The sequence below is a fragment of the Stomoxys calcitrans genome, chromosome 2 (assembly GCF_963082655.1).
Source record: "Stomoxys calcitrans chromosome 2, idStoCalc2.1, whole genome shotgun sequence".
Taxonomy (NCBI): Eukaryota; Metazoa; Arthropoda; class Insecta; order Diptera; family Muscidae; genus Stomoxys; species Stomoxys calcitrans.
Window position 1 is genome coordinate 96,226,827 of NC_081553.1, and position 23,290 is coordinate 96,250,116.

The following is a 23,290-nucleotide window of genomic DNA, read 5'->3' on the forward strand; positions in this document are numbered from 1 at the left end:
AAGTTTAGTCTTGTCATTTCCAAATTGAAAGCTTCTTAAAGGAAATAAATAATAAAATATAAAATTTCATAAAAAAACAAATTTTTTGGAATATATTTTTTATACATTTTTTTATGAAAATCAAATTTCGACAAAATTTTCAATGAGAAAAATAAATTTTTTAAGTTTTCTTTGAAAACTATAACTTTTACAAATGTTTCATTAAAATAATTTTTAAGAAACCCTTTAAAGAGTCTCAGCAATTGTGGTGTGCTAAATGTATTGGGTGCGGACCACATGGAGCGCGATTTCGGCCTTACCAGAGGCCTCATCAGCTTGCAATGCCACCAAAAGATTACATGCTTCTACCTACTCACTAAGTAGTGAGCATTGCAATGGGAGAAGCATGCTTTTAGAATACACTGCTCACTAATTAGTGAGTAGGTAAAAGAATGTTATCTTTTGGTGACATCGCAAGCTGATGAGGGCCTTGGTAAGGCGCAAAACGCGATTCTTGTAGCCCGCTCACCAACACAGCACACCACAATAACTGAGACTCTTTAAAGGGTTTTTGTGGTTTTGTTTTTATACCCACCACCATAGGATGGGAGTATACTAATCTAGACAATCCGTTTGTAACACCTCGAAATATTGATCTAGGACCACATAAAGTACATAAATTCTTGTGTTTAGATTTCTAAACATGGGATATTAGTTGATGTGTGTCATGGAAATGTTTTAGCCTTGAGAACGAATAGATAAGATACTTTCCATTTTTTGTTTATTTTAAAGGATAGTTTTAAGGGCAGGCATAAATGTGATAAGAGTTTATATTTTTACCTAGCCAACGCATCGCACAGGGATAAGTGGAAGATAGTTTTTAATGTGCGTAGATAAGGAAATATTTAGGGATTATCAGAAAACACAGCGGTCTGAATGGCAAGCATATGGCTTGCAGCTGGACAAATTTATTTAGTATCTGCATAGGATGTTTATCGTCTTTGTTTATGATCTTATTTTCCCAAAGTGATTATTTTTAGATTTGCCTGCCTTTCTTAGGATATTTAGTTTGTAGTTAGTTTTAAGTTTATATATAAGGATGAGATTTTGAAGAAATAAATGAGTATCAAAAAAGTACTCCGGGATTAAACTCGTTTTATTCATTTGGTCCTTCGAACCTTCGGTACGGTTAAGTGTGTTTAAAGTAAAAGTTGGTGATTCTTGCAAAGTAGTAAAGAATAAACAAAGATTTAATACACGTATCGAATCAGTGTAAGTGATTTAAAATTGAAAGAAAAATGTTCACAAGGAGTCAATCGGATTCTCTGTTGGAGAAATTGAAAAACCTTGAACATTTGTTGGCAGTAAAAGCAGTTGACCTCGATGTGGAGGAAATGTTACTGCCAGTTGTCAAGAAAAATAGAAAGTGGCTGCAGGAAATCATTGTAGGCTACAACAAGTTAAACAAGGATATCGGAAAGTCGTCCAGTGGGCATGAAGAAGAGGTCCAGGAGCTGCAAAGACGAGTAGAAGAAGCAATTAGCAAAATGGATAAAATTGTGCAAGGGTTTGAGCAGCAAGAAAAAGGAGCCTCAGCCAAAGTGGCAGCTAATCAGGACGCAGAGATAACGCAAGGCAGTGCGGAGAAAAAATTAATGGTAACGCAAGGTGCAGCTGCATTGGCACCTAGCGAACAAACGGCAAATGAGAGTAACACCCAGCCGAGAGATCAGGCAATTAGCAGAGAGCAAGAAAAGCCTGTGTCGAAGCTAAGAAGAAAATTTGAATTGAAGTATAGAACTATTACAAGAAAGCTGGAAGTAATAGAAAGCAGATTGCCAACTGCGAATAAAAGTTATTTAAATATGCAATGGCTGGCGTTGCAATCAGAGTATGGACAACTGGAATCAATAGTGGAAATAATTATTGATGATGATGACGAAGATGATTTAGACATGATTGAAGCTTGGGACTGTATCAGGGAAAGATACGTGGATGTCTGTGTGGAAATTGAAGAACGTGTGGAAACAATGCAAAATACAGGATCAACAAGTTTAATTAGATTGGAAGAGTTAAAAGTGCCCATATTCAGTGGGTATATCAACGATTGGAATTCCTTCAAAGAAATATTTACAAAGTTAGTAGAGGAGGACAGAAGGCTATCGGAAGTCGAAAAATTTTATCGACTTAAAAGTGTGGTGAAAGGTGATGCTGCTCGCTTAATACAACATCTTCAAGTGACAGGGGAGAACTACAGTGCGGCATGGAAGATACTGGAGCAGAGATACGATAACCGGCGGCTGTTATTCTGCACATTGTTTGACAAGATCATCGACCACGGCATAATAAATATTCAGTATAGCAACAGTATAAAGCAGCTATTGGATACGGCTACGGAATCATTACATGCATTGAAAGCTATGGGAATGAAGGTAGACGAGGCAGATCCATTCATTGCTCGGATCCTTATTAGAAAGCTAGATAAGGAAGGATTGCTGAAATATGAGCAATGGGTCCAGAAATCAAAAGAAGTCCAAAGGCTAGAGGATGTCCTGTCTTTTCTGGAGCAGCAATACTTGGCTTTGGAAGCGGTATACAGCAAAAAAGGAAACACGCATCAAAGAGCAAAAACAACACAGTCATACCAAACAACTCAACGATCGTGCGCATTTTGTCAAGCATCAGGACATGGGTTAAAAGAGTGCTACAAATTTTTGAAACTGCAACCAGCTGAAAAAGGTGCGTGGGCACAAAAAATGAAAATGTGCAAAATTTGTTTGAGTCACCCGTCGGAAAAGAAATGCTTCAAATTTAACACCAAGTGCGACAAGTGCGGCGGAAAACATATTACTATGCTTCACGTCGAAGGAAACAAAACGCAGGAAACTCAGAGATCAAACTCCAAAGCTCAATTAACTATGGAAGGCAATGCTGTCACTCTGTTGGCAACAGCACAAATACGAGTAAAGGCTGCAAGTGGTGAGCAAATTTTAATGAGAGCCTTAATCGATCAAGGTTCTCAACGCACTTCAATATCGGAAGAGGCAGCCCAAATACTGAGGTTACCCAGAAAGAAGTTAGTTACAGATTTAGTGGGTCTGGGTAACACGACAGTCGGCAGATCAAAAGCCATCATGCAAATTGAAATCAAACCACGGTTTGAGAGCGATGCGGTTCATGTTATAAATGCTATGGTGTTGTCAACATTATCTTCAGCGCAACCTGATAGAAATTTGAACGTCAGTGTGGAGAGCTGGCGAAATTACTGTTTGGCTGATCCGCTGTTCTATAAGTCCGATAGAATTGACTTATTAATTGGTGCAGATTTATATCATGAAATCATTCAAGAAGGGGTAGTCAAAATTGGCTCTTTGTCTGGACAAGAGACGTCACTTGGTCTCATAATCTGTGGTTGCGTTTGCGGACATGAATCTGGAAATGCCGTGATGACGGTTACGAAAGAGCTGGAAAGATTTTGGGAGATGGAGGAAGTATGTGAAGATGACGACGTCAAGGAAGATCGATGCGAGCAGCTCTTTACAACAACAACAACAATAAATGAGGATAAGAGATTGGTGGTGAGATTGCCGTTTAAGGAGGATATCGAGTTGGGCGCATCAAGGAAAATGGCGTTAGCACGTTTTTTAAATCTTGAAAAAAGATTGGAAAAGGATGAAAAGTTACAGAAACAATATTGTGCTTTTATGAAGGAGTATTTGGAGATGGGGCATATGAAAAAGGTCTCAAGAAGAAATAGTGGAAAGTACTATTTACCACATCAAGCGGTGATAAGAGAAAGCCATCTTACAACAAAAGTTCGGGTGGTATTTGATGCTTCAGCCAAGACATCGAATGGTAAAAGCTTAAACGACGTACTTGAAATTGGTCCAAAACTACAACAAGATATATTTCAAATTCTATTGAAATGGCGATTATGGAGATTTGTCTTGGTAGCGGATGTGGAGAAAATGTATCGACAAGTGTTAGTAGCAGATAAAGATCAGTCATACCAATGCATATTGTGGCGCGAGAATAAACATATGCCAATTGAGGAGTTTGCGCTAACGACTGTTACCTACGGAACAGCATGTGCTCCATTTCTGGCAAAACGAGCTCTAATTGAAATTGGAAAAGAGTGCAGCGAACGGAATCCAAAGATTCAAGCCATCATAGAAAATGATTTTTACATGGATGATTTGATGACAGGTGCTGATTCAGTACAGGAATGCATTGGAATTCATCATGACATCAGCCAACAATTGGATAAGTTTGGTTTCAAGCTGCGTAAATGGATGTCTAATGAAAATGACATATTGGAGGCAATACCAAATGTTGGCGAAAATCAAGTCATTAGGATTGAGGAAGGCGAAACAATGAAAACGTTGGGTGTTCAATGGGATCCCCATACAGATAATTTTGCTTTCTATTTTCAGATCATTGAAGATAACAAGTTGACTAAGCGGAAGGCGCTTTCCACACTGGCCAAGATATATGATCCTTTGGGTTGGCTGGCTCCTGTAACCATTCTAGCCAAGCTATTCATTCAGCGACTATGGGTAATGGATATGGCATGGGACGACCAGTTAAGCTCTGAGATGATAAAGGAATGGGATGTCATCATGAGGAAATTGCCCGACTTAGCAGAAATCCGAATACCGCGTTGGTTGTCTACCTCATCACTAATGGAAATAGAACTGCATGGTTTTGCTGATGCTTCGGAAAAGGCGTACGCAGCTGTCATATACATCCGGGCCGCAAACAAAGTTACGTTGGTAGCAGCAAAATCTAAGGTAAACCCAGTAAAAAATAGGAAAACACTGCCAAAACTTGAATTGTGTGCAGCGCATCTGTTGGCTAAATTGATGCTTAATGTGGAAAAGTTAATAGTCCAAAAACAACAGAAATATTTATGGAGCGATTCAACTATTGCTCTAGCATGGATCGCAAAGGCTGAAAATATTAAAGACAAATTTGTTCGGGTTAGAGTAGAGGAAATTAAGAAGTCTGTTCCTGGTGCCGTATGGGGTCATGTGCGATCCAAGGAGAATCCAGCGGATGCTGCATCAAGAGGGATGAAGCCAGAGCTGCTAAAAGGAGATGAGTTATGGTGGAGTGGTCCACATTGGCTGCTGGAGAAAAACAATTGGCCCATATCGACGGTTCAACCCTTTGTTGGAGTTCTAAAGGAAAATAAACAGGAAGACGATGTCATCATGCAGTTAATTACGAGGATTTCTAGCTACAAAAAACTCATAAGAATTATAGCATATGTGCGAAGATTTATTGAACGTGCTCAGCGTAAACCAGGAAAAAATGAATTAACTGCGGAAGAAATAAACGAGGCAGAGCAATTAATAATTACGAGCGTGCAGGCAAACCAATTTTCGTTAGAGATTTCGTGTCTAAGGAATGGCAGCGAAGTACCGACGAGGAGCAAGATATGTGGACTAACACCGTTCATTGATGCAGCTGGAGTGTTGAGAGTTGGAGGCAGGCTGGAGAATTCTGGTTTAAGCTTCAACAGAAAGCATCCAATTCTATTGGGGAAAGGTTGTCTGGTGGATCGAATAATTGATGGCATCCATACAGAAACGCTACATGGAGGTGCGAAACTCATGGAAAATGAACTACGCAGCAGATATTGGGTGATTGGTGCCAAAAATGCCATCAAGAGAGCAGTTCGGTCATGCGTCAAATGTTTGCGTTATAGGCGAGAAACTGCGGCTCAATTAATGGGTAACCTACCAGAAAGCAGAGTTTGTGTGTCTCATCCATTTGATCACACAGGAATTGATTATGCAGGTCCTATTCAAATGAAGGTGTCTAAAGGAAGAGGACAGCGAGCTTACAAAGGATACATAGCTGTATTTGTTTGTATGGCAACCAAAGCATTACATTTGGAGGCAGTCAGCGATCTAACAACAGAAGCGTTTTTGGCTGCGCTACGGCGATTCTTCAGTAGAAGAGGAAAAAGTAGCCATATATATTCGGACAATGGCACTAATTTCGTGGGAGCGGCAAGACATCTGGATAAAGAGTTCGTCAAAGCGGTGCAGCAAAATTCAGACGTGGCTCATATATTAGCATCTGAGCGAATACAGTGGCACTTTATTCCGCCCGGAGCTCCTCACTTCGGAGGATTGTGGGAGGCTGCCGTGAAGTCTGTGAAGCACCATTTGAGACGGGTTGTTGGTGAAACGAAATTAACGTATGAGGAAATGGCAACGTTTTTGTCGCAGATAGAAGCTGTTCTCAACTCTCGTCCCTTGTGTCCACTCAGTGAGGATAACTGCGAGATTTTAACGCCAGGACATTTTGTAGTCGGAAGACCATTGCTAAGTATTCCAGAAAGAGGCGTGGAGAATAAACTGGGATCTTTAGACAGGTGGAAAATAATTCAAAGAATGCGGGATGATTTCTGGAAACAGTGGCGCAATGACTATCTGAGTAGTCTTCAGCAGAGAGTAAAATGGAAAACTCCAGTACCAAATATCAAGGTTGGACAGATGGTGATAGTGAAGGATGAAAATACTGCTCCTGGAAGGTGGCCTTTGGGAAGTATTGCGGAAGTACATAAAGGCAAAGATGGAAAGGTTCGAGTCGCTACAGTAAAGGTCGCTAAACAAAAGGGGTTGTTAAAACGGCCCATACACAAGTTATGCCCGCTGGAGATATTAGCTAATGGTGGTGAAAAGGAAGCCGACATTGAAGTGTCGCAGACATATATTTGCAAATTACCTCAAAGAAGAAAAATAAACGTAGCAATGATGTTATGGATGATCATGGCAATGATGGCAAGTGTTCAATCGATGTCAACCTCAATTACCGGCGGTGCGATAAAAGAATTGGGAAATGACACAATCATTTATATGGATAAAATTGGCAGAATCAACCGAGTAACATCGTCATGGAACCTTATGACATATTTCGATCTGCACGGGTATTTTGTCACGGTGAATCATCTGGATAAGGGTCTAGAAGCGTGTAAATCATTATGTGTTCGGCTGAGATCGTTCGAGCAACAGTGCGACACGCATATGGATATTATGACGAACAGACTGAACACTATAGATGAGAACCACTTGTTACTCTCACACAAAAAACGCCAACGAAATAAAAGGGCTCCTTTAGAGTTTGTTGGGTCTCTTTTCCACATTCTTTTCGGAGTAATGGATGCGGACGACAGAGAGAGTATGGAAGCAAATATGAAAAATGTACTTGAAAATCAGCACAACTTGAAATATTTGGCTGAGAAGCAAACGTCTGTGGTGGAAGCAACGCTTAATGTGCTGAAAAAGACCACGGATGAAATAAATGGACAGTTTAAAGAGCTGAATGAGAAGGTGCAAAACATAAGTCAGATGCTGAACACTGACTATTCCCTCTTCAAAAAGGCGATGGACTTCTTCGCGGTAGCCGATCAACTTAGCAGCTTGTTTACTGAAGTGGAACATATTCAAGCCAGGGTAATTGGCTTATTAATTGACATCAACCATGGAAAAGTAAATCCAAATTTAGTACGGCCAAACCAGTTGCAGGCAGAGGTGATGAAAATAAAGGATCAGCTACCTAAAGGACTAAGGTTGCCTGGTGAGAAGGACGATGTTTTGCAGGCAATATACAAGGTGATGACGGCGCATGGTCTGCTGGTGGAAGAAAAATTAGTGATTGACGTGCAGATTCCCTTGGTAGAAAAATCATCAGCAGAAATATTCCGCGTCGTACCACTGCCGATGGTGAGAAACGGAACCGCAATGGTAGCAGCTTTAAGACAGCAGTTCCTGGCCTACAACTATGAAATGGATGCTTATCATCTACTGTCGCAGTCATCGATGAACCAATGTCAGCTAACTGGTGAAGATGAATTTCTTTGCAGAGGCAACTGGGCCTGGGAAGACGCCAACGATCATTCATGTGAGCTAGCAGCGCTTAAGCCAACAAGTAAATATGGCTGCCAGTTTTTGAAGACTCAGAACAGGAATTTTTGGATTGAGCTGAAGACAAGAGGGTCATGGTTGTTTAAAACTAAAGATCAAGTTTCGGCCCATATTCTATGTGCTGAGCGCACTAAAGGAGTATTTGAATTACCAGGCCTAGGTATCATCACTCTCCAGCCTGGGTGTACTGCTAGGATTGGACGAACCGTATTAACTGCGTCACAAGAAGCAAAAACTGAGATGTCCTATAATTCCACATCATATATCTTGAGAGAGGTGAAGGACATAGCGATGGTGGACGAGCTAAACTACAATAAAATCGATCATTCGTCAACGATTCAAGGATTGGAGGAAGAAATTAAAATGATGAAGGCGAATCCGATCCACCTTAAGGAGCTATCATGGCATCACATCAGTGGTCATATTTCACTAATCTCTACCTCTATTTTAATAATATTATTTTTAAGTTATGTAATCTATAAGTATTTAACAAGAGAAAGTAACATAGTTGTTGTTCGTCCTCGGGATGTTTAGATTTTAACATATATATTTGAATTACAGTCCATTTTGCTGAATTTTTACAGTTTATAAGTAGAGCTATTTCATAATTATTTTTGGCCGCCCGCAGAATGTTTAGATTTCTAAACATGGGATATTAGTTGATGTGTGTCATGGAAATGTTTTAGCCTTGAGAACGAATAGATAAGATACTTTCCATTTTTTGTTTATTTTAAAGGATAGTTTTAAGGGCAGGCATAAATGTGATAAGAGTTTATATTTTTACCTAGCCAACGCATCGCACAGGGATAAGTGGAAGATAGTTTTTAATGTGCGTAGATAAGGAAATATTTAGGGATTATCAGAAAACACAGCGGTCTGAATGGCAAGCATATGGCTTGCAGCTGGACAAATTTATTTAGTATCTGCATAGGATGTTTATCGTCTTTGTTTATGATCTTATTTTCCCAAAGTGATTATTTTTAGATTTGCCTGCCTTTCTTAGGATATTTAGTTTGTAGTTAGTTTTAAGTTTATATATAAGGATGAGATTTTGAAGAAATAAATGAGTATCAAAAAAGTACTCCGGGATTAAACTCGTTTTATTCACTTGATCGTCTCGAAATTTTGATTCGTCCATCCGTCTGGAAATCACGATAGCGGTCGAATGCGTAGAGCTAGCTGTTTGAAATTTTGCCCAGATACTTTATATTCATGTAAGTCGTTGGGGATTGCAAATGGGCCATATCGGTTCAGATTTGGATATAGCTGCCATATAAACCGATCTCCCGATTTGACTTCTTGAGCTCATAGAAGCCAAAATGTTTGTCTGATTTGGCTGAAATTTTGCACATAGTGTTCTGTTATGACTTCCAACAACTCTGCCAATTACGGTCCAAATCGGTCTATAACCTGATATAGCTCCCATATAAACCGTTCTCCCGATTTGACTTCTTGATATATTTTGCGTATAGTTTTATGTTATGACTTGCAACAACTGTGACAAGTACGGTCCAAATCGGTCTATAACCTGATATAGCTCCCATATAAACCGATATCCCGATTTGACTTCTTGAGCACCTGGAAGCTTCACTTTTCATCCGATTTGGCTTAAATTTTGCTTCTAGTACTATGTTATGATTTGCAACATCTGTGATAGGTATGGTCCAAATCGGTCTATAACCTGATATAGCTCCCATATAAAACGATCTCCCGATTTGACTTCTTGAGCCCTTTCAAGCCGCAATTTTTGTCCCATTTGGCTGAAATTTTGCATGTGGTGTTCCTTTATGACTTTTAACACTTGTGTCAAGTGCGGTCCGAATTGGTCTATAACCTGATAAAGCTTGAGCCCTTACAAGCCGCAATTTTTGTCCGATTTGGCTGGCATTTCGCATGTGGTGTTGCGATATGACTTCCAACGTTTGTGTCAAGTATGCTCCGATTCGGTTTATGACCTGATATAGCTTCCATATAAACCGATCTCCCGATTTGACTTTTTGAGCCCCTGGAGGCCGCAATTTTTGTCCTATTTTGGCTGAAATTTGGCACGGAGTGTTCTGTTATGACTTTCAACAACTATGCCAAGTACGGTTCAAATCGGTTTATAACCAGATATGGCCCCCAAGATTCGGCCAGGCCGAACTTGACACGCTTGTACTTGTTTTTTTCTCGTCTGCATGTGTGAGTGAGAAATCACTCACTTGGACTGTACCAGTCCACATTTTAAAAAATTGATTTCTATTCACATTTTTTGAATACTTATATCCACGGTCATGTAGGGTGTCAAAAGGACAGTTTTGCCCCTCTAAAATACAAACATACGAGGTCTAATCAAAAAGTAGCCGTTAAAATAATTGTTTCAAAAAGTATTTATTTACTAATTAATTTATTCATCTTTCCTCCTTGAAAGTAATCCCCCTCAGATATTTTCCATTTCCATTTTTTTCTGTTTTTTCCAATCTTCGAAACACTTCTAAAACGCGCTTTTTGGTTACCCAAAACTTAATACAGTTTTTTTGACTCATGTTTTCGAATAGTACAAAATCGAAGAGAACACCAAAACACGACACCCCTATTTATCTATCAAAAACAAACAACAACATATATAACAGACAAGTGTACCAACATAACAGAAAACAAGTAAAAGCGTGCCCAGTTCGGCCGGGCCGAATCGTAAAGGGTGATTTTTTTGAGGTTAGGATTTTCATGCATTAGTATTTGACAGATCACGTGGGATTTCAGACATGGTGTCAAAGAGAAAGATGCTCAGTATGCTTTGACATTTCATCATGAATAGACTTACTAACGAGCAACGCTTGCAAATCATTGAATTTTATTACCAAAATCAGTGTTCGGTTCGAAATGTGTTCAAATTTTGACAAATTTTGTTCAGCGATGAGGCTCATTTCTGGTTGAATGGCTACGTAAATAAGCAAAATTGCCGCATTTGGAGTGAAGAGCAACCAGAAGCCGTTCAAGAACTGCCCATGCATCCCGAAAAATGCACTGTTTGGTGTGGTTTGTACGCTGGTGGAATCATTGGACCGTATTTTTTCAAAGATGCTGTTGGACGCAACGTTACGGTGAATGAACACATTTCGAACCGAACACTGATTTTGGTAATAAAATTCAATGATTTGCAAGCGTTGCTCGTTAGTAAGTCTATTCATGATGAAATGTCAAAGCATACTGAGCATCTTTCTCTTTGACACCATGTCTGAAATCCCACGTGATCTGTCAAATACTAATGCATGAAAATCCTAACCTCAAAAAAATCACCCTTTATATACCCTCCACCATGATCGCATTTGTCGAGTTCTTTTCCCGGCATCTTTTCTTAGGCAAAAAAGGATATAAGAAAAGATTTGCTCCGCTATTAGAGCGATATCAAGATACGGTCCGGTTTGGATCACAATTATATTATATGTTGGAGACCTGTGTAAAATGTTAGCCAATTCGAATAAGAATTGCGCCCTTTAGGGGCTCAATAAGTAAAATAGAGAGATCGATTTATATGGGGGCTGTATCGGGCTATAGACCGATTCAGACCATAATAAACACGTATGTTGATGGTCATGAGAGGATCCGTGGTACAAAATTTCAGGCAAATCGGATAATAATTGCGACCTCTAGAAGAAGTCAAGATCCCAGATCGGTTTATATGGCAGCTATATTAGTTTATGAACCGATTTGAACCATATTTGACACAGTTGTTGAATATCATAACAAAATACTTCGTGCAAAAATTCATTCAAATCGGATAAGAATTGCGCACTCTAGAGGCTCAAGAAGTCAAGACCCAAGATCGGTTTATATGGCAGCTATATCAGGTTATGGAACGATTTGAACCATGCTTGGCACAGTTGTTGGATATCGTAAGAAAACACGTCGTGCAAAATTTTATTCCAATCGGATAAGAATTGCGCACTCTAGAGGATCAAGAAGTCAAGACCCAAGATCGGTTAATATGGCAGCTATATCAAAACATGGACCGATATGGCCCATTTACAATACCAAACGACCTACACTAAAAAGAAGGATTTGTGCAAAATGTCAAGCGGCTAGCTTTACTCCTTTGGAAGTTAGCGTGCTTTCGACAGACAGACGGACGGACGGACAGACGGACGGACATGGCTAGATCGAAATAAAATGTCGCGACGATCAGTTTCGTCGAGTAGTTACAAACAGAATGACGAAATTAGTATTCCCCCATCCTATGGTGGAGGGTATAAAAAGCAAATCGAACATACGTAACTCACGAAATTTGAAAATAACGGTTATTTTGTGATTAGACCTCATACATACTTGTTTAGTATCAGTTTTTGTGAATCATAAAAATCAAACATTTCTCTTACAGTCATTCATACCTTAGCCTCATTGAGCTAACACATCAACATTCTTGTTGGTCTGTTGGGCTTTATCATCTACCACAACATCAATCAATGCCTTGATGTGAAAAAACTCTTAAGGCGATTTTTCAGTTTTATGCAGCCGTTTGAAATGGTGTCAAGGTCAGATGCTGGTGTTACCTTTCATCAGTGGCTGTTATTAAAATGTTTCTTTAGCCCTTTTGCAAAACATAATCTGTAAGGAAGCCTTTAAAGTGTCAAAGTAAAGCATTCATCATAAGTTAAAGCAGGAAATTGTGCTCATCGCTTCCTGCAAAAGCTCATTGGCCACATACTTTCCTCTAGTAAGCAAATATTTTCATAGCTGTAAGTTGGTCTTTACAACAGTGTTGATGGCGGTGGGAGGGATTATGTTATGTTTCTCTATTACCATAAATTTGCAAGAAAAGATATTCCAAACAATACAATACAAACTTCTGCGCTACGAAGGCCTCGCTATAACCTAATATAGCTGCCATATAAACCGATCTCCCTATTTGATATATTGGGCCTCTGAAAGTCGCAATTGTTATCCGATTTGGCCGAATTTTCGTACGTATTGTAAGTGTAGTAAGTATTAGCCCATGACGTAAATATAAGGGAAAAAGTGGCACAAAGCACGCAACAGGGGGGCATTTGATCGCCACTTCTATGGGTGACCTATCATGGATGCTGACTGAGGAGGGATTTGAGCCCGTCTGCTACGCAGACGATGTTATAATACTTCTAAGGGGTAAGGAGCCAAACCAGCTGCGCAGAAGGGCCGAAAGTGTCTTGCATATAGCATATGACTGGGCTACACCCAGAGTTCTCAATGTTAACCCAGAGAAGACTGAAATATGCCTGTTCACGAGCAAGACGAAGGTGGGTCAATTTAACGAACCAAGTTTACTCAATAAGACGACAAGGTCAAGTACTTAGGTGTGATCTTGGACAGGAAACTGAATTGGAAGTGTCACATTTAGGAACGTACTGAGAAGGATCACAGATGTTGGGCTCTATGCAGACGGGCCGTAGGCTCGATATGGGCCCTGAATCCGAGGATAGCCCACCGGCTCTACAGGAGCATGTTGAGCCCAATACTTACTTACGTCTGGGTAGTTTGGTGAACTGCTATGGAGAAATAGTGCAACATAATGACTAAACAACAGGTTCAGAGAACATGTTGTCTTAGCATAGACTGAGCGAAGAGGACACTGCCCACTAGGGTACTGGAGACTATTCAGACATACAGACATACAGATTAAGTGTGAGGCAGTCATGCTGCTATGAGACTTAAGGCGATGAGAAATAGGAGCAGGGCATACCATCGCGGTATAATCGAGGCGATGATTGCAAACCTGGAAGAAGTGGAAGACGTTTTCGATCGGCATGTTTCTATGCATGGCATAGTACCTCATAAATGTTGCCACCATTAGGAGGGGAAAACCACCGCTGGAATTTTTTTACGTATGTTCTCTGCAGGATTCGAACCTAGGCGTTCAGCGTCATAACTACTGCGCTACGGTGACCTTCAAAAATAAAATACAGTTTATTATTGACAACAGCAACAACGTGGGCCGATCAAAGTGACCACTAACAGAATGTAACTACGAAGAGGTTGAGTCAGAAACAAATAAAAGCGTGTTAAGTTCGGCTTGGCCGAATCTTGTATAGAATTGCGCCCTCTAAAGGCTTAAAAAGAAAATCTTGAAAATGGTTTATATGGGAGCTATATCAAGTTATACACCTATTCAGACCATACTTGGAGGTTATAGGAGAAGTCAAGGTGTCAAATTTCACCCAAATCCGATAAGAATTCTGCCCTCTAGAGGCTTTAAAAAATAAGAAAATTTAAGCCAAATAGGAAGAGGAATACGCCCTCTACAGGCTAAAGAAGCATATTCAGGAGATCAGTTTATATGAGAGCTGTATTAGGTTATACACTTATTTAGATCGAACTTAGTTTATATGGAGACGATATGAGAAGTCATTGTGGAAAATTTCATCCAAATCTATTAAGCATTGCGCCCTCTTTAGGCTTAAGAAGTTTAATCTAGAGATCAATTTATATGGCAGATATGTCAGGTTACGAACTGATTTATACTGTTCTTGGTATTCTGATGATTTCGTATTCTTTGTATGTAAACCTTACCTCCTTATCTCAAAAAAATCGGAATTTAGCTATATATAGCCGCTGTATAGACCGATCTCCAGATTTAAAAGTCCTGAGGCAATAAATAGGGCAGTTTTCCCTCGATTTCGATAAAATTTGGCACAGTCAGTTCTGGAAGACCCCTACCCATTTCTATGAAGTGTGGTTCAGAACGAACCATATTTGGATATAGCTGCCCTATAGACCGACCGCCCGATCTCTCGATATACGGTATTAAGGTCATAAAAGATCCATTTATTACCCGATTTTGATGAAAATTGGCACAGTGAATTCTGGTAGACCTTTACCCATTCCTGTCATATGTGGTCCAGATCGGACCATATTTGAATATAGCCGTCATATAGATTAATCTTTGGATATAGAGCATTGAGCTCATAGGAGTACAATTTTTCATCCGATTTCGATGAAGTTAGAGCTATATCATGTTTAAGACCTATTCGGACCGTACTTTGCACAGTTGTTGAAATTCATAACGGATGATCGCATGCAAAATTTCAGCCAAATCGGACAAAAATTGCGGCTTCCAGGGGCTCAGGAAATCAAATCGGGAGATCGGTTTATATAGGGGGGCTATATCTAAATCTGAACCGATATGACCCATTTGCAATCCCCAGCGATCTACATCGATATTAGATATCTGTGCAAAATAGGCAAGCGGCTAGCAATACGCGTTCGACCTTTATTGTGATTTCGACAGACGGACGGACGCACGGACGACTTAGAACGTCGGGGCGATCAAGAATATAAACTTTATGGGATCTTAGACGAATATTTTGAGGTGTTGCAAACGGAATGACTAGATTAGTATAACCCCGTCCTATGGTGGAAAGTGGTGGAGGGTATAAAAGCAGAAACCTTTCTTCGAATTCGCAATGACCTCTGTATTGGCATTTAAATTTATTACTGCCAGCATTATGAAAATTATCTGTTCAGTTACTTTCACTTGAGCTGAAAGTAACTAAGTTTGGGTGTAAATTTCTCCTCTGAAAAAAAAACCCACATCAATATTTTATAATAAAATTCAGCCTAGAGCCAACAGAAAAAAGAAAGGAAGCTTCTAGAAGCCATTAACATTGGGAAAGTGCTCCAGTTGTGGAGGAAGGTCTTTCTGTTCTCAGGCAACTATTTCAAATAGATTAAGGACCGATTTCTCAATGTTTGATTAAAAATTTCAATATGATAACAAATGACTATTGGCTGCGAGTGTCATTAATTTCATCCAATGGGACCCCAAACATCCCATTACGGAACATTCTATGAAGTTTAATGATAAGGTGGTCAAATTATAAGCAAAATTGCAAAATTGATCCATGAATACTCCATTAAAGAGCAGCGGGGATACTTTTTTTCATATTAATGAGTGCTGTCCGATACAAGTTTTAAGCTCAATTATAAGGTACCTTCTTTTTTATTGTCGAGTCCGAACGGCATGCCCCAGTGAGATACCTCTTTGGGAAGAAGTTTTTAAATGGCTTTTGTGCATGGCATAGTACCTCACAAATGTCACCAGCATTAGAAGGGGAAACCGTTGAAAATGTTTACGATTCGAAACCAGGCGTTCAGTGTCATATGCGGATATGATAACCCATGCACCGCAGTGTTCAAATTATAACCAATTATTGAAAAGTATCCCTTAGCTATGCATTTGCATTTTTCGAGGCATTTGCATTTCCTATTAAATTTTGTTGCTGGCTGTCTGTTTTGGTGGTCAATGTAGAACAATTTGAATGTGAAAAGAATTTTTGCTTCCAAGTACACTTTTTGTGTACTTGGTCAAATATAAAGGGTGATTTTTTTGAGGTTAGGATTTTCATGCATTAGTATTTGACAGATCACGTGGGATTTCAGACATGGTGTCAAAGAGAAAGATGCTCAGTATGCTTTGACATTTCATCATGAATAGACTTACTAACGAGCAACGCTTGCAAATCATTGAATTTTATTACCAAAATCAGTGTTCGGTTCGAAATGTGTTCATTCACCGTAACGTTGCGTCCAACAGCATCTTTGAAAAAATACGGTCCAATGATTCCACCAGCGTACAAACCACACCAAACAGTGCATTTTTCGGGATGCATGGGCAGTTCTTGAACGGCTTCTGGATGCTCTTCACTCCAAATGCGGCAATTTTGCTTATTTACGTAGCCATTCAACCAGAAATGAGCCTCATCGCTGAACAAAATTTGTCAAAATTTGAACACATTTCGAACCGAACACTGATTTTGGTAATAAAATTCAATGATTTGCAAGCGTTGCTCGTTAGTAAGTCTATTCATGATGAAATGTCAAAGCATACTGAGCATCTTTCCCTTTGACACCATGTCTGAAATCCCACGTGATCTGTCAAATACTAATGCATGAAAATCCTAACCTCAAAAAAATCACCCTTTACCATTGGGTGGTTTGGCGTAGCACTCACCTACCTATCATCGGGGAAAGAGAAACGATAGACAAACAAATAGACACAACGAAGACAAGCACTGTAAATAAAATATTACAAACTAAAAACGAAAATAGTTTCGATATAAAAGTAAACACCCTTACGCATTGGGCATTATGGTAGGTTAACTCTACTACCTACACCCAATGGGCCAATCAACGAAGTGACGAGCTAAAATAGGCAATGGTGTTATGTGTATTAGGATGTAATAGAGGTTAAAATATTTGTAAAAATAATATTCTACTTTCTATTGCCATGGGATAAGAAAAACAAGTAAAAACGTGCAAAGTTCGGCCGTGCCGAATCTTGGGTACCCACCACCATGGATTCTGCTAAAATATGGGAGGTATATCTAGTTATAGACAGAATTGAACCGTACTTGGCGCAGTTGTTGAGAGTCATAACAAAATATCAGCCAAATCGGATAAAAATCGCAGCTTCTAAGGGCTCAAAAAGTCAAATCGGGAGATCGATTTATATGGCCGCTATATCATGTTCTCGACCGATTTAAACCGTACTTGGGATAGTTGTTAGAAGTCAAAATAGAACACTATGTGCAAAATTTCAGCCAAATCGCACAAAAATTACGGCTTCCAGGGGCTCAGGAAGTGAAATCGGGGGATCTGTTTATATGGGAGCTATATCAGGTTATAGACCGATTTAGACCGTACGTTGTTCCGTTGTCGAAAGTTATAACAGAACACTATGTGCAAAATTTCAGCCAAATCGGATGAAAATTGAGGCTTCCAGGGGCTCAAGAAGTCAATTCGGGAGATCGGTTTATATGGGATCTTTATCAGGTTCTTGAACGATTTGGACCGTACTTCGCACAGTTGTTGGGAGTCCTAACAGAACACTATGTGCAAAATTTCAGCCAAATCGGATGAAAATTGAGGCTTTCAGGGGCTCAAGAAGTCAAATCGGGAGATCGGTTTATATGGGATCTATATCAGGTTCTTGGCCGCTTTGGACCGTACTTGACACAGTTGTTGGGAGTCATTACACAACACTACGTGCAAAATTTCAGACAAATCGGACAAACATGGCGGCTTCCAGGAGCTCAAGAAGTCAAATCAGGAGATCGGTTTATATGGGAGCTATATCAGGTTAGAGACTAATTTAGTTCCGTTGTTCAAGAAGTCAAATCAGGAGATTTCGTTTATATGGGAGCTATATCATGTTCTTGACTGATTTGAACCGAACTTGGTACAGTTGTTGGGAGTCCCAACAGAACACTATGTGAAAAATTTCATCCAAATCGGATGAAAAGTGAGGCTTTCAAGGGCTCAAGAAGTCAAATCGGGGATCGGTTTATATGGGAGCTATATCAGGTCTAGCTATATATCAATTTCAGCCATATCGGACAAAAATGGCGGCTTCCAGGGGCTCAAGAAGTCAAATCGGAAGGTCGGTTTATATGGGAGCTATATTCAAATCTGAACTGATATGGCCCATTTGCAATCCCCAACGACCTACTTCAATATTAAGAATCTGTGCAAAATTTCAAGCGCTAGCATTACGCTTTCGACCGTATCGTGATTTCGATAGACGGACGGACGGACATGGGTAGTTCGACTCAGAATGTCGAGACGATCAAGAATATATATATTGGGGTGCCCAAAAAGTAATTGCGGATTTTTCATATAGTCGGCGTTGACAGCTTGTGACTCTGTAATTGCATTCTTTCTTCTGTCAGTTATCAGCTGTTATTTTGCTTGCTTTAGAAAAAAAATTGTAAAAAAAGTATATTTGATTAAAGTTCATTCTAAGTTTTATTAAAAATGCATTTACTTTCTTTTAAAAAATCCGGAATTACTTTTTGGGCAACACAATACTTTAAAGGGTCCTAGATCACTATTTCCAGGTGTTACAAACGGAAAGACTAGATTAGTATACCCCCATCCTATGGTGGTGGGTATAAAAATGTGCTTAATTCGGACGGGACGAATTTTGGGAACCCACCAACATGGAGACGTAGACTAATTGGGAGATAGGTTTATATGGGAGCTAAATCAGGTCATAAAGCGATTTGGGCTGTACTTGGCACCATTGTTGGAAGCCATAAAAGAACACTATGTGCATAATTTCAGCTTAAATGGATAAACATTGGGCCTTCGAGAAACTCAAAAAGTCAAATCGGAAGATGTGTTTATATGGGAGCTATATCAGGTTATAGACCGATTTGAACCATACTTAGCAGGATTGTTAGAAGTTGTAACAGAACTCTACTTGCAAATGTTTAGCCCGATCGGATGATTATCGAGGCTTCTAGGAGCTCAAGAAGTCAAGTTTATATATGGGAGCTATATCAGGTTATACAACACACTTGCCACGATTATTGGAAATCTTAACCGAAAACTACTGTACATGGCATAGCATAATAGAACGCTATGTACTCATCGTATAAAGATTCCGGATTCTAGGAGCTCAAGAAGTCAAAACGGGAGATAGGTTTATATGACAGCACGGCTGTTGGAAGTTAAAACAAAACACTTCATGCTAAATTTCAGCCAAATCGGAAAGGAATTGCGCCCTCTAGAGGCTACGAGATCCGAGATCGGTTTATAAAGCAAAAATAAAAGGACAAGAGTTACTATTTCCGATCTCGGATCAAGAATTTCTGATCTTCTAATGGTTGGTATTCTATTCTATTTCTGAAAATTGTTGTTACTACGACCATATAAGTGCAAATCGGGCGTTAAATATATATGGGAGCTTTATCTAAAACTAACCGTCCATGTGTTAAAAAAAATATATGCGCAAAATTTCTTGACTATTGGCCAACAAATACGACCAGTACCTTGATTACAATAATACATGGACTCACAGACTGACGGACAGACGGACAGACGGACATGTCTAAATCGAATCAGAATGTGAGTCAATCGGCATACTTATCAATGGGTATCTTCTCTTTCATAGCGTTGCAAACAAATGCATAAACTTATAATACCCTATACCACAGTGGTGGAGTAGGGTATTATAATGCCGGCAATGGTTGCAGGGGTTGCCAGTTTGATTTGTTATTTTCCTCACTACAAAAAGATTACTTCTTTTCCGCCTATTTTTAGCCAACTTTTGGAAATGAGCCATGACTTCTAAAAACTGTGCTAAGTATGGTTCAAAGCGGTTCATAACCTGATACTTATCAATGGGTCTATCTCTCTTCCTTTTGGGTGTTACAAACTAATTCATTAACATATAATACCCTGTACCACAGTAGTGGTGTAGGGTATAATCATTGCCCTGCTTTAGCGGCTAACAAACATCGGCACTTAGGTGGGTACACAATACCAGACATGAACCACCTTAGGGGCATGGTATGGAAAATTATTAGGGCTTTTGTAAATGAAGGTCACCGTGGCACAGATGTTAGCATGACCACCTATGGTGCCGAACGGCTGGAATCAAATCCCGGCGTGAACATCAACAAAATTTCCAGCGGTGGTTTGCCCCTTACTAATGCTGGTTACATTTGTAGAGTATCCTGCCATGTTAAAACTCAAACTTTCAGACAAATCGGATAAAAACTGTGGCTTCCAAGGGCTCATCCAAATCTGAACCGATTTTGCTCATTTACAACATCCAATGACCTATATCCATAAGAAGTATATGTGCAAAATTCCAAGCGGGTATCTTTATCCGTTCGACCGCTGACGTGATTTCGACTGACAGACGGACATTGCTATATGGACTTAGAATGTCAAGACTAACAAGCATATATATATACTTATGGGGTTTTATTGGCTTGCCCAAAAAGTAATTGCGGATTTTTTAAAAGAAAGTAAATGCATTTTTAATAAAACTTAGAATGAACTTTAATCAAATATACTTTTTTACACTTTTTTTATAGCAAGCTAAAAGTAACATCTGATAATTGACAGAAGAAAGAATGCAATTACAGAGTCACAAGCTGTGAAAAAATTTGTCAACGCCGACTATATGAAAAATCTTTTTGGGCAACCCAATAGATCAATATTTCAATGTGATACAGGGTTCAGCATGTCCGACTATGACGACGAACGCCTGGGTTTAAGTCGCGGCGTGAACATCAGAAAATTTTTTCAGCTATGGTTATCTCCTCCTAATGCTGGTGACAATTGTAAGGTACCCTGCCATGTTAAAACTTCTCTATTTCAATGTGATACAGGGGTCAGCATGTCCGCCTATGACGCCGAACGCCTGGGTTTAAGTCCCGGCGTGAACATCAGAAACATTTTTCAGCTGTGGTTATCCCCTCCTAATGCTGGTGACAATTGTAAGGTACCCTGCCATGTTAAAACTTCTCTACCAAGTGATGTTGCTATGCGGCACGCAGTTTGGCATAAAAAAAGGAGGCCCCTTATCATTGAGCTTCAACTTTAATTGGACTGCAGTCATTGATATGAGAGAAGTATCCCTTGTTCCTTAAATTTAGTAGTCGTAATTGGCACAGAATTCCTGAATCAAATTTTTTTTCGAGGTTACTTTTTATACCCTCTACCATAGGATGGAGGTATACTAATTTCGTCATTCTGTTTATAACTCCTCGAAATATTAGTCCAAGACCCCATAAAGAATATATATATTTTTGATCGTCATGACATTTTAAGTCCATCTAGCCATGTCCGTCCATCTGTCCGTGTGTCCGTCCGTCTGTCTGTCGAAAGCACGGTAAATTTCGAAGGAGTTAAGCTAGCCGCTTGAAAATTTTGCACAAACACTTCTTGTTAGTGTAAGTCGATTGGGATTGTAAAAGGGCCATATCAGTCCACGTTTTGATATAGCTGCCATATAAACAGATCTGTCTTCGAAAGCCTCTAGAGGGCGCAATTTTTATCTGATTTTGGCTGAAATTTTGTACAATGGCTTCTCCCTTCAACATACGTGTTCAATATGATCTGAATCGATCTATAGCCTGATACAGCTCCCATATAAACCGATCTCGGGATTATACTTCTTGAGCCTCTACAAGGCGCAGTTCTTATTCGAATAAACTGAAATATTACCTACTATGGTCTTCAACATTCAATTCATTTATGGTTCGAAACGGTTTATAATTTAATATCGCTCCAATAGCATAACAATTCTTATCCATTATTCTTTGTTTGCCTACAAATGCGATCGATCCATGGTGGAGGCTATATACGATTCGGGAGGACGAACTTAGCACGTTCTTACTTATTTCATATCTATTTAAATCGATATAAACCATATTTATGATAACTTTCTTATAAGCTTTCAAAAAAAAAAAAAAAAAACTACAACAATCGATAAATAATAACTCTAGGCTTTACTAAATTGGGTCTTAAATATAGCATGGGATAAAAAAAAACACCTACACTCTTTCACGCACACACTCTCATCCGCTTTCTGCAAATTTCCAATTGAAATAATTTATACAATATGTAGTACATATGGACTTTTTGCTATGAGTGTATGCGTTGCGCCATTGTAGGATTGTTGGTCGGCTCGTATGATGTGGCGATTTGCCCGGTTTTAAGGTTCTCCCTCATATTTAGTTCTTGAGTTTAGAATTTTTGCTTTGGTGAGTTTTTATGAACAACAAATAATAAGTGATGGACAAACGACGACAACCACGGCAACAACGACGATTGCGACTACGATGACGACGACGTCGGTGTAGTCAAAGACTACCGTGATGACAATGCTGCACAATGGGTGAAAATCAGAATGCATGGGAAGGGTTGACAAAACTTTGATAGTATGAATACAAAGAAAAACGAGTAAAGGCGGGCAAAGTTCGGCCTGGCCGAATCTTAGGAACCCACCGCCATGGATTCTGCTAAAATATGGGAGCTATATCTAGTTATAGAACGAATTGGACCGTACTTGGCGCAGTTGTTGATAGTCATAACAGAACACAATATGCAAAATTTCAGCCAAATCAGATAAAAATCGCGGCTCGTTAGGGCTCAAGAAATCAAATCGGAAGATCGGTTTATATGGGACCTATATTATGTTCTTGGCCGTTTTCAACCGTACTTGGCACAGTTGTTGGGAGTCAAAACAGACCACCATGTACAAAATTTCAGCCAAATCGGATGAAAATTGAGGCTTCTAGGGGTTCAAGAAATCAAATCGGGAGATCGGTTTATATGGGATCAATATCAGGTTATACACAGATTTAAACCGTACTTGGCGCAGTTGTTGGACATCAAAATATAATACTATGTGCAAAATTTCAGCCAAATAGGCCAAAATTGCGGTTTCTTAGGAAATCAAATCGGGAGATTGGTTTATATGGGAGCTATATCAGGTTCTTGACCGATTTGGATCGTACATAAAAGTTGTTGGAAGTTCTAACAGAATACTATGTGCAAAATTTAGGCAAAATCGGAAAAAAATTGTGATATCTATGGGCTCAAGGAATCAAATCGGGAGATCGGTT